Source organism: Microtus oregoni, unplaced genomic scaffold, assembly GCF_018167655.1.
Source record: "Microtus oregoni isolate MIOR12 unplaced genomic scaffold, Mior012 000013F_ref0000133, whole genome shotgun sequence".
NCBI classification, from domain to species: domain Eukaryota; kingdom Metazoa; phylum Chordata; class Mammalia; order Rodentia; family Cricetidae; genus Microtus; species Microtus oregoni.
The window spans coordinates 7445261-7453875 of NW_024543072.1; the positions used below are offsets into that span (position 1 = coordinate 7445261).

Here is an 8615-nt window from a genome sequence, read left to right on the forward strand (position 1 = left end):
TACAAGCGGTAGTGGCTGAGAGGAAGCAGTTAGTGGGTTCTGTGATGTGTTTGTTTTGACAGCATTGGCGTAACCACCAGTAACCTGCTCAGGATGAGGCCTGATGTTTGTCCAGCCCTTACCATATTCCCTGCTGGGGACTCATTAGCCTTACTGCACCGTCATCTCATTCCATTAGCCTTGCTCTGCCTGAGGCAGCATGCTACAGGAGGATGAGCTGAGTGTCCATTGTCACTTAGCCTAAAGTAGCAGGGACAGGCTTGAGTGTGGACAAACTGTAGGATTCTCTGGGTTCCTGAGTGACCACAAACTGCAAATTGGGCCTTTAGCATGTAGTTCTGTACTGCTAACACACACACAGACAAGGTTCCCCAGGACAGGGAAGGCTCTAAGCCTTCCTAATGCTATGACCATTTAATACAGTTCCTCATGTTGTGGTGACCTCCAACTATAAAAGTACTTTGCTGCTACTTCATAACTGTAATTTTCTACTCTTGTGAATCATAATGTAAATATCTGTGTTTTCCCATGGTCTTAGGTTACCTCTGAAAGGACCCCCAAAGGGGCCTGACTCACAGATTGAGCACTACTATTCTAGATGCTCCCTGTCCTGAGGATCTCTGAGATTGGCAGAATGATCCAGTCAGTTTTCTCAGGTCTTCAAAGATTGACTATGCTTGATCCTGAACCCAGTCTGGAACCTTTCATCACCCGGGGGCAGAGATTCTAAGGGTTGAATGTCTATCTCAAATTCCATGTCTACTTTTTTTTAAAAATGACATTCTAGCCGGGCGGTGGTGGCGCACGCCTTTAATCCCAGCATTCGGGAGGCAGAGGCAGGCGGATCTCTGTGAGTTCGAGGCCAGCCTGGTCTACAAGAGCTAGTTCCAGGACAGGTACCAAAGCTACAGAGAAACCCTGTCCGGAAAAACAAAAAAAAAAATGACATTCTAGGTAGAGACAGCTGATTGACCTGAGTGTACTCAGGCCTCTGCACAGTGTAGCCATTGTAGGGGATGAGAAAGCCCTCGTGAGTGGAGAAGAAACAGTCTGCAGTCAGATGTGTCGCCAGTGCTTTGGAGACCATTCTGCTTTTCTGGAAGGGGCATGGTGAGCAGGTAAGAGGTCAAGACATGGATGGACTGATGTGTAGAGGAAGTGTTGGGAAAAGATCAACTCCTCTTTTTTTTTTTTTTTTTTTTCCGAGATAGGGTTTCTCTGTAGTTTTTGGAGCCTGTCCTGGAACTAGATCTTGTAGACCAGGCTAGTCTCGAACTCACAGAGATCCACCTGCCTTTGCCTCCCGAGTGCTGGGATTAAAGGCGTGTGCCACCACCACTTGGCTAATGAGCTTGAATTTCTCTTTTAAAAGATCAACTCCTAAGAAAAGATAAAACATTATATATACTTCAATCTGATTTTTTTTCTCTTTTCATTACCATTAGGAGTTGCTTAAAACCAAACAAGCAGCCAAGCTGCCCACCCCCGTACTCTTCAATCTATTGTAACACGTTTCTTCTGTGCCTCCTTGTTGCTGGCCATTTTATTTTTTTTGAGATAGGGTTTCTTAGTAGCTATGGAGCCAGTCCTGGAACTTGCTCTGTAGACCAGGCTGGCCTCGAACTCACGAGGATCCACCTGCCTCTATCTCCCAAGTGTTGGGATTAAAGGCGTGCACCACCACCACCTGGCGTTGCTGAAAGAAAGGCAAGTAGTGGACAGACAACCTCTTGTATGAAAATATCAACAAAAGGAAATATTGAGCAACATAAAATATCAAAATAGAATAGTACATGTGTACAATGTATTGTGATCACATTTACTTCCCCCATTATCCTTTCCTGTCCCTTCCCCCTCACACTGATCTTTTTTCTCTTCTCATCTACTTTCATTTCATCTTCCTTGTCTTCCTTCTCCTTTTCTTCCTCTTTTCTTTTCTTTTCTTTTCTTTTCTTTTTTCTTTTTTTTTTGGTGAGCCAATAAGTTTAATTAAGGTTACTTACAGGAGCATGGATAATGTACCAATGGCTATACAACTGAAGAAAAATGTCTTTCCCTACATTTTGCTAAATATTTTCTAAACCATACTTGTCAGGTCCTATTTCCATGGGAAACGAGAAAGAAATTCTTGTTGTGTAGGAGACTAAACCTAAATTCTCTGGTGTTCAGTATACATTTTCTCCCACTGAGCCACATAGTCTCAGCCTGAAATGAGAAATCCGAGCAACAGAGGTTAGACAATCTTCCCGAGGTCATGGAATTAGTAAGCAGTAGAGCCATCATTGAAACCCACGTCTTTCAACTCCAAGCAGCCTGCTTGCTAATGATGCAGTGGTCTGGTGGGGTTATAACATTGCCAGTTCCCGGCAATCAAAACAAGCAATCCTTCATGTCAGGGCTGGACACGAAGTGAAAGTCAGTAACTGTGGGAGTATTTCAGGTTTTCCCTCTCCACTTCAAACATAACTAGGTTGTTTATAAGAGCCTAATCTGCAGATTTCTCCAGAATATTTAGGGGAATCTCTGCAGACGTGTGGATCCTGGGCACTTTAAAAGGATATTCAGACATCGATGGGGTCGTGCCCCTTGCATTGAGGCCCCTGCCCCCAGATGGGTGTGCCGTGGAAGACACGAGTTCATTGATGCTTGCATGGAACCCTGCCTCCTGGAGCAAACTCACGTGCCAGGGATTGGGAAGACTGCTGTTATTGGAGGAGGACAAGGACTTTCAGTTGGGAAGCGGAAAGCACAGCTGACAGGGCTCATGGAGACAGGATCTGAGAGGCCACCAGAGAGCAAGATGGCTTCTTTCTCTGTCTCTCACTTCAGTGGCCAACCCTCTTGGGCTGGGTGGCTAGACATTTGTGTCTTTATGACTAAAATATCTGATAGAAGCAATTTGAGGGAGAAAGGTTTATTTTGGCTTGTGATTACAAGGAATTTCAGTTCAGCATAGGTATGACAGAGTGGCTCTAATCCATGGTAGTGGGGACATGAGGCTGTGGCCACTCACAACTCGGTGGACTCCTAAGTAGAGAAAACAAGGCCACAATTAGGGGTGGGGATTATGTAGACTAGTGACCTACTTCTGACAGTGATGCCCCATCTCCTAAAGGCTCCAGAACTACCCCAAATGGTACCCATATGAGCCTGTGAGGAGCTTTTCAGATTTCAACAATAACATTGATTTCTTTTCCTCTTTGCCTCTGTCCTGCTTTGCTTTCTATTGATAGGATAAACACAAGAACCAAACTTGGGGAGGGAAAGTTTACTTTACCTTATAGCTTATAGTTCATCGTGAAGAGAAATCAGAGCAGAAATCCAAGGCAAAACCCAGAGGCAGGAACTAGAATAGAGACCATGGAGGAATGCTGTTTGTTGGCTTGCTCTCCCCGGCTTGATCAGCCTGCTTTTTTTTTTAAACGATTTATTTATTATGTATATAGTGTTTTATCTGCATGTATGCCTGCAGACTAGATCTTATTATGGATGGTTGTGAGCCACCATGTGGTTGTTGGGAATTGAACTCAGGACCTCTGGAAGAGTAGCCAGTGCTCTTAACCTCTGAGCCATCTCTCCAGCCCCCAGCTCCCAGCCTGCTTTTTTTTTTTTTTTTTTTTTTTTTTTTGGTTTTTCGAGGCAGGGTTTCTCTGTAGCTTTGGTGCCTGTCCCGAAACTAGCTCTTGTAGACCAGGCTGGCCTCGAACTCCCAGAGATCCTCCTGCCTCTGCCTCCTGAGTGCTGGAATTAAAGACATGCGCCACCACCGCCCGGCCCCAGCCTGCTTTTGTATACCATGAAGGGATACCTGCCCAGGATGGCACTGCCCACAAGGGGCTGAACCCTCCCATATCAATTGTTAGTCAAGAAAATGCCACATTTTCTTGCCTAACCAGCCAGTCTGATGGAGCTGTTTTATCAGTTGAGGTTCCCTCTTTCCAGATGATTCTACCTTGTGTCAAGTTGGCAAAAGCCTAGCCAAGACAGCCTTTTTTCTGAGCTTGTCTTCAGTGTCTTTCTCTTTGGGCAGGGTTCTACTTGCCTTTCTTTCTCCTCTGGTTTCAGGCTGAAGGAGGCTACATTTGCTGTGGCTGTGACACCATACAATACCAAAGTATATCACTATCTAACTTAACTTCTCTCTTCTCTTCCTCCATCCCTTCCCTCTTCTTCCTCCTCCCTCTTTTCCTTCTTCCTCCTTTTTTTTTTTTTTTTAGACAGGAGTTTTGTGTAACCCAGACTGGTTCTGGACTCACCATGTGGCTGAGGATGACTTTTTGATCGTCCTGTCTCCCTCACAATAGGATTGCAGGTGTGTGCTATGCCTGGTCTTATGTGGTTCTGGGAACTGAATGTAGGACTTCATGTACGCTAGGCAAGCACTCTATCAACTACCAGCTGAACTACATCCTCACCCTTAACTTTTAGTTTTGATAAAGGCTACACAAATAAGGAGACGACTTGAGGTACCCAGGAATGGTAGAACCTCATGCCCTTTGCACTTTTTCTTTAGTTCCTTTTGTAGGTCCTAGGGTGTCATGGGAGCAAAAGGCTCCCTGTAAACAACAAGATTTTGGTTAAGTTATGCTTGAGCTAGGGGGCTGTAGAGATGGCTCGGCAGTTAAGAACACGTACTGCTCTTTTAGAGGACCCCAGTTTTGTTCCAAGCACCTAGATTGGGTGGTTCATAGCCTCCTGTACTCCAGCTCCTTCTTCTAGACTTCATAGGACCCTGCACTCACATGTGCGCATGCTCCCCGTACATAATTAAAATGAAAACTAAACTAAACTAAATACCTAAAAAAGAATCAAGCTGGGGAAAGCCTGAGGTCCTTGGCTGGAGAAGTGAATGCTCCTCCAGATACAAGTTTGGAACATATGTTCCCCTCTCCCACCTAAAATAGGACAATGGCTAAAAGCCAGATGAGATACTCAGTGATGGGGTGCCAGGTCCATTCCTGGCAACTTGGACAGGACCAGATTTGGAAGGCCTGAGATTGCCTCTATCCCCACTGAACTGGGGGAGGAGACAGGGGTTTCAAGAACACAGAGAGAGAAAAGAGGGGAAGAGTGGTTGGAGCAGGGGGGGCGGTGATCTTGCCCATCTTCTTCAGAGGCTGGAGGAGCAGAGAGATGTCAACGGCATCCTATATTGTAGGCCCCATGCTTCTTAGCAGAAGATACAGTCCTTTGTCTGGTCTTTTGTTGTTGCTTTGAGCCAAGGTATCACTCTGCAAATCATGCCTGTCCAGAACTCACTATCCTCCTGCCTCAGCTTCCTGATTGCTGGGATCACAGGCCCATTACTAACTATGTGTGGCCCGATCTGTTCTTAGAGTGGGTGGCAGTGAAGATGGAGAGTATGTCTTTGGTGTCCTGGAGTGTCCCAAGTCTTCCAGCTTACCCAGAATGCAGTTGATGGCCCTGCAGTAATTGCTGGTCATCCTGTCTACATAGTAAGTTTGATGTTGGCTGGGGCTACTTGAGACCCTGTCTCAAAAAACAAACAACAATCTCAAAGTTCTGAATAAAATCATGTCTTTTCCTTCATTCTTTCCCTCCCTCCGTCCCTCCCTCCCTCCCTCCCTTCCTTCTTTCTTTTCCATAAGATCTTGCTACATTTGAGCTGGCCTCAAACTCATAGGTTCAATACTCCTACCTCAGCTTCTGGAATAGCTGGGACTACAGGTATGTGCATCTTAAATGGACAAAGGGTGACCTGGGAAGTAATGTTTTCATTTCCCTTGGCCGAGATGGTAGGGAGCAGGGTCCTGGGGTGTCCCTGCAATCCTCCTTCATCCATAGGCTGTCATTTCTGCCTTCAATCCTCAGTGCTACTCCTATCCCCTTGGTCTGATTCATTTGGTTATGAGACTCCTGGTCTTCACACGGACAGCGTTTGTGTCTGGGAGCTCACTGCCCAGCGGGGGCACAGCCACATTTGTTCTTTCTTTCTTTCTTTCTTTCTTTCTTTCTTTCCTTTCTTTCCTTCCTTCCTTTCTTTCTTTCTTTTTGGTTTTTTGAAACGGGCTTTCTCTGTAGCTTTAGAGCCTGTCCTGGAACTAGCTCTTGTAGAACAGGCTGGCCTCGAACTCACAGAGGTCCACCTGCCTCTGCCTCCCGAGTGCTGGGATTACAGGCTGTGCCACCACCTCCCGGCCCATTTGTACCTTCTTGTGCATTTCTCCTGAACTCCTGTGGATCACCCTGGTGTGTCTGTGTTCACATCTCTGCACAAGTGTGTGTGTGTGTGTGTGTGTGTGTGTGTATAGTCAATTCTATCCTTCACCTTTATGAGGATTCTAAAGGAACCAAAATCATGTCAGCAGGTTTGTATGACAAGTGCTATTACCCACTAAACCATCTCAGCCAACACTCAGCATGAGGATGAAAAATTTTAATGAGCCAAGTGACAAGATGACCACACTTAATTGGCTAACACAGCAGCCACTTGTGTTCAGCTGCATGTATGCAAGCCTCCTGCTTCTTCAGAGGACATGTCATGGGGGCTGCTGGGAACATCTCTCCGTGCATAGAGGCATCAGGCACCCAGAGGACAAGGGTCAACTTCCTCTGACCCTCCAAGGCAGAAGACTGACTTGGCAATCACTGATGGATTGGAAGCTTTTAAATCTGAAATACAAAAGCTCTCTCTCGCCAGTGACTTCCATTCTCACCCAGAACAGGTACTTCAGTAGCTTGCGAAAAGTTCCCTGTGACTAATACTTGGTGTTTGGGCTAAGCAAGAAGAGAAGCCCCCAGCGAACATACTGGTGAGGCCATCAATCCTATTCAGGATGAGTTGGGAGAATGAGAAAAACCTTGGGTCCTGGGAATGGGAGGAAAGGCATAACAGTGCCCGAGCACTAACTGGGCAGAGGGAGGTGGTTTTGATGGCATGGAAAGAACACTAGTATAGGAGTCAGAAGACTCCTAGAATAAAAACCAAGGAACCAAGTTTAAACAAGACAGTGCTAATAAAATACAACCCTTAAAGTGGGCCACACAGCAGTCCTCTAGGTACTTTATAGGTCTGAAGCCACTGAATGTACTCAATAGCCCTGTAAAAGATTCACACTATTCCCTTGATCTTAGAGTTGATTCAACGGAGGCACAGACAGGGTGGTGAGGGTTCAAGGTCACCGGGTCACTTGACTACACACAGTCCTGCTGGTTTGGGACGAGCCTCTGGGCTTCTTGACTACTGAGTAGCAGGTCTCCTGGTACCAGCCCACTCTTCCTCTCCAATTTGGGCCCTACAGTCAGATTGTGAGCCTCGCTGGTGCCTATGAGCCAGGCAGGGGTGAGACTTCTCTTCCCAGGGACAAAGGAGCTGCCCTAGCCAGCTCTTTTCTCTCTCCATCATTGCAGTCATCCATCTCTCTGTGCGGCACAGCTTGGGACTGGGCTGCAGACCTGGTGGTTCGCTGCCATGTTTTCACAAGCCTGATAAACGAGTCTGCTGCAGAGGCTTGAAGGCTATCTGCAGAAAGTGGTCCTGAGCAAGATTCTAGAAGACCTTTTTACATACTCCATCAATCCTTGCTGCCCAGGGAACCAGAGGATGCTGGCAGCGTCAGGAAGTTGGTCTTTGGTTAGAGTCAGAGGAAGCTGGTCAGGTCTTTTCCCAAGGAGTCAGATGAGGGGGAGCTTCAGACAGTAACTAGTCCATCCTTTATTATTATTATTATTATTATTATTATTATTATTATTATTTTTGCGCCACAGCAATGTTTTTTGAGAACGGGGAGGGGATCAGTCCTTCTTGGCCGGCGCCTTCCTCATGGCGGCCAGCACGTTGCTCAGCTCCTCCTGCTTCCTCTTGGCGCATGTGTGCGTACCCACCCGCTTCTTGATGAACTTGAGCGCGCACTTGTCCTTGGACACCTTGAGCAGCTCCGTGGCGCTCACCTCCCTGATCATGTCCCGCACGAACTTGGTGTGCTTTGTGAGGTGCCGCGCCCCCGGCTGTGCCTCGGCTGGCTTACGTTCTTTGTCACCTTGTGGCCCTTGTTGAGGCCCACGGCCATGGGGTAGCGCAGGGCCATGGCTGCTCCTCTCCTTTATATTATTATTATTATTATTATTATTATTATTATTATTTTTTTTTTTTTGGTTTTTTCGAGACAGGGTTTCTCTGTGGTTTTGGAGCCTGTCCTGGAACTAGCTCTTGTAGACCAGGCTGGTCTCGAACTCACAGAGATCCGCCTGCCTCTGCCTCCCGAGTGCTGGGATTAAAGGCGTGCGCCACCACCGCCCGGCTTATTATTATTATTATTTACGGAACACTGTCTCATTGGACAGGAAGGAGTTTGTGTGACTATTATGACTTCATTTGTTAAGGTCTCCGACTCCCCAAAATGTCCTGGTCTGGATTTTTGTGTTGCCTTCTCTATCAAAAGGACTCTGCTGATGTATGAATATGTTAGATTTGGTCTTACTCTGTATCCCAGGCTAAGCTTCTGACTCTGGATGATCCTCCTGCCTCAGCTTCCTAAATGCTGGGTTTATGATACCCAGTTTTAGTGAAAACTATTGCTGTGAGATTATCTGAGATTGTGTAGGGTTTGCATTTCAAGAAGGAAGCAGGGAGGATCAGAGTCAGAACAGGGTCT

The 8615-nt window shown here is 46.5% G+C and overlaps 1 pseudogene; it reads right to left on the reverse strand.

The window, feature by feature from the left end:
- Positions 1-7755: 7755 nt before the first annotated feature.
- LOC121455443 lies at positions 7756-8048 on the reverse strand (annotated as a pseudogene).
- Between the last annotated feature and the right edge of the window lie 567 nt (positions 8049-8615).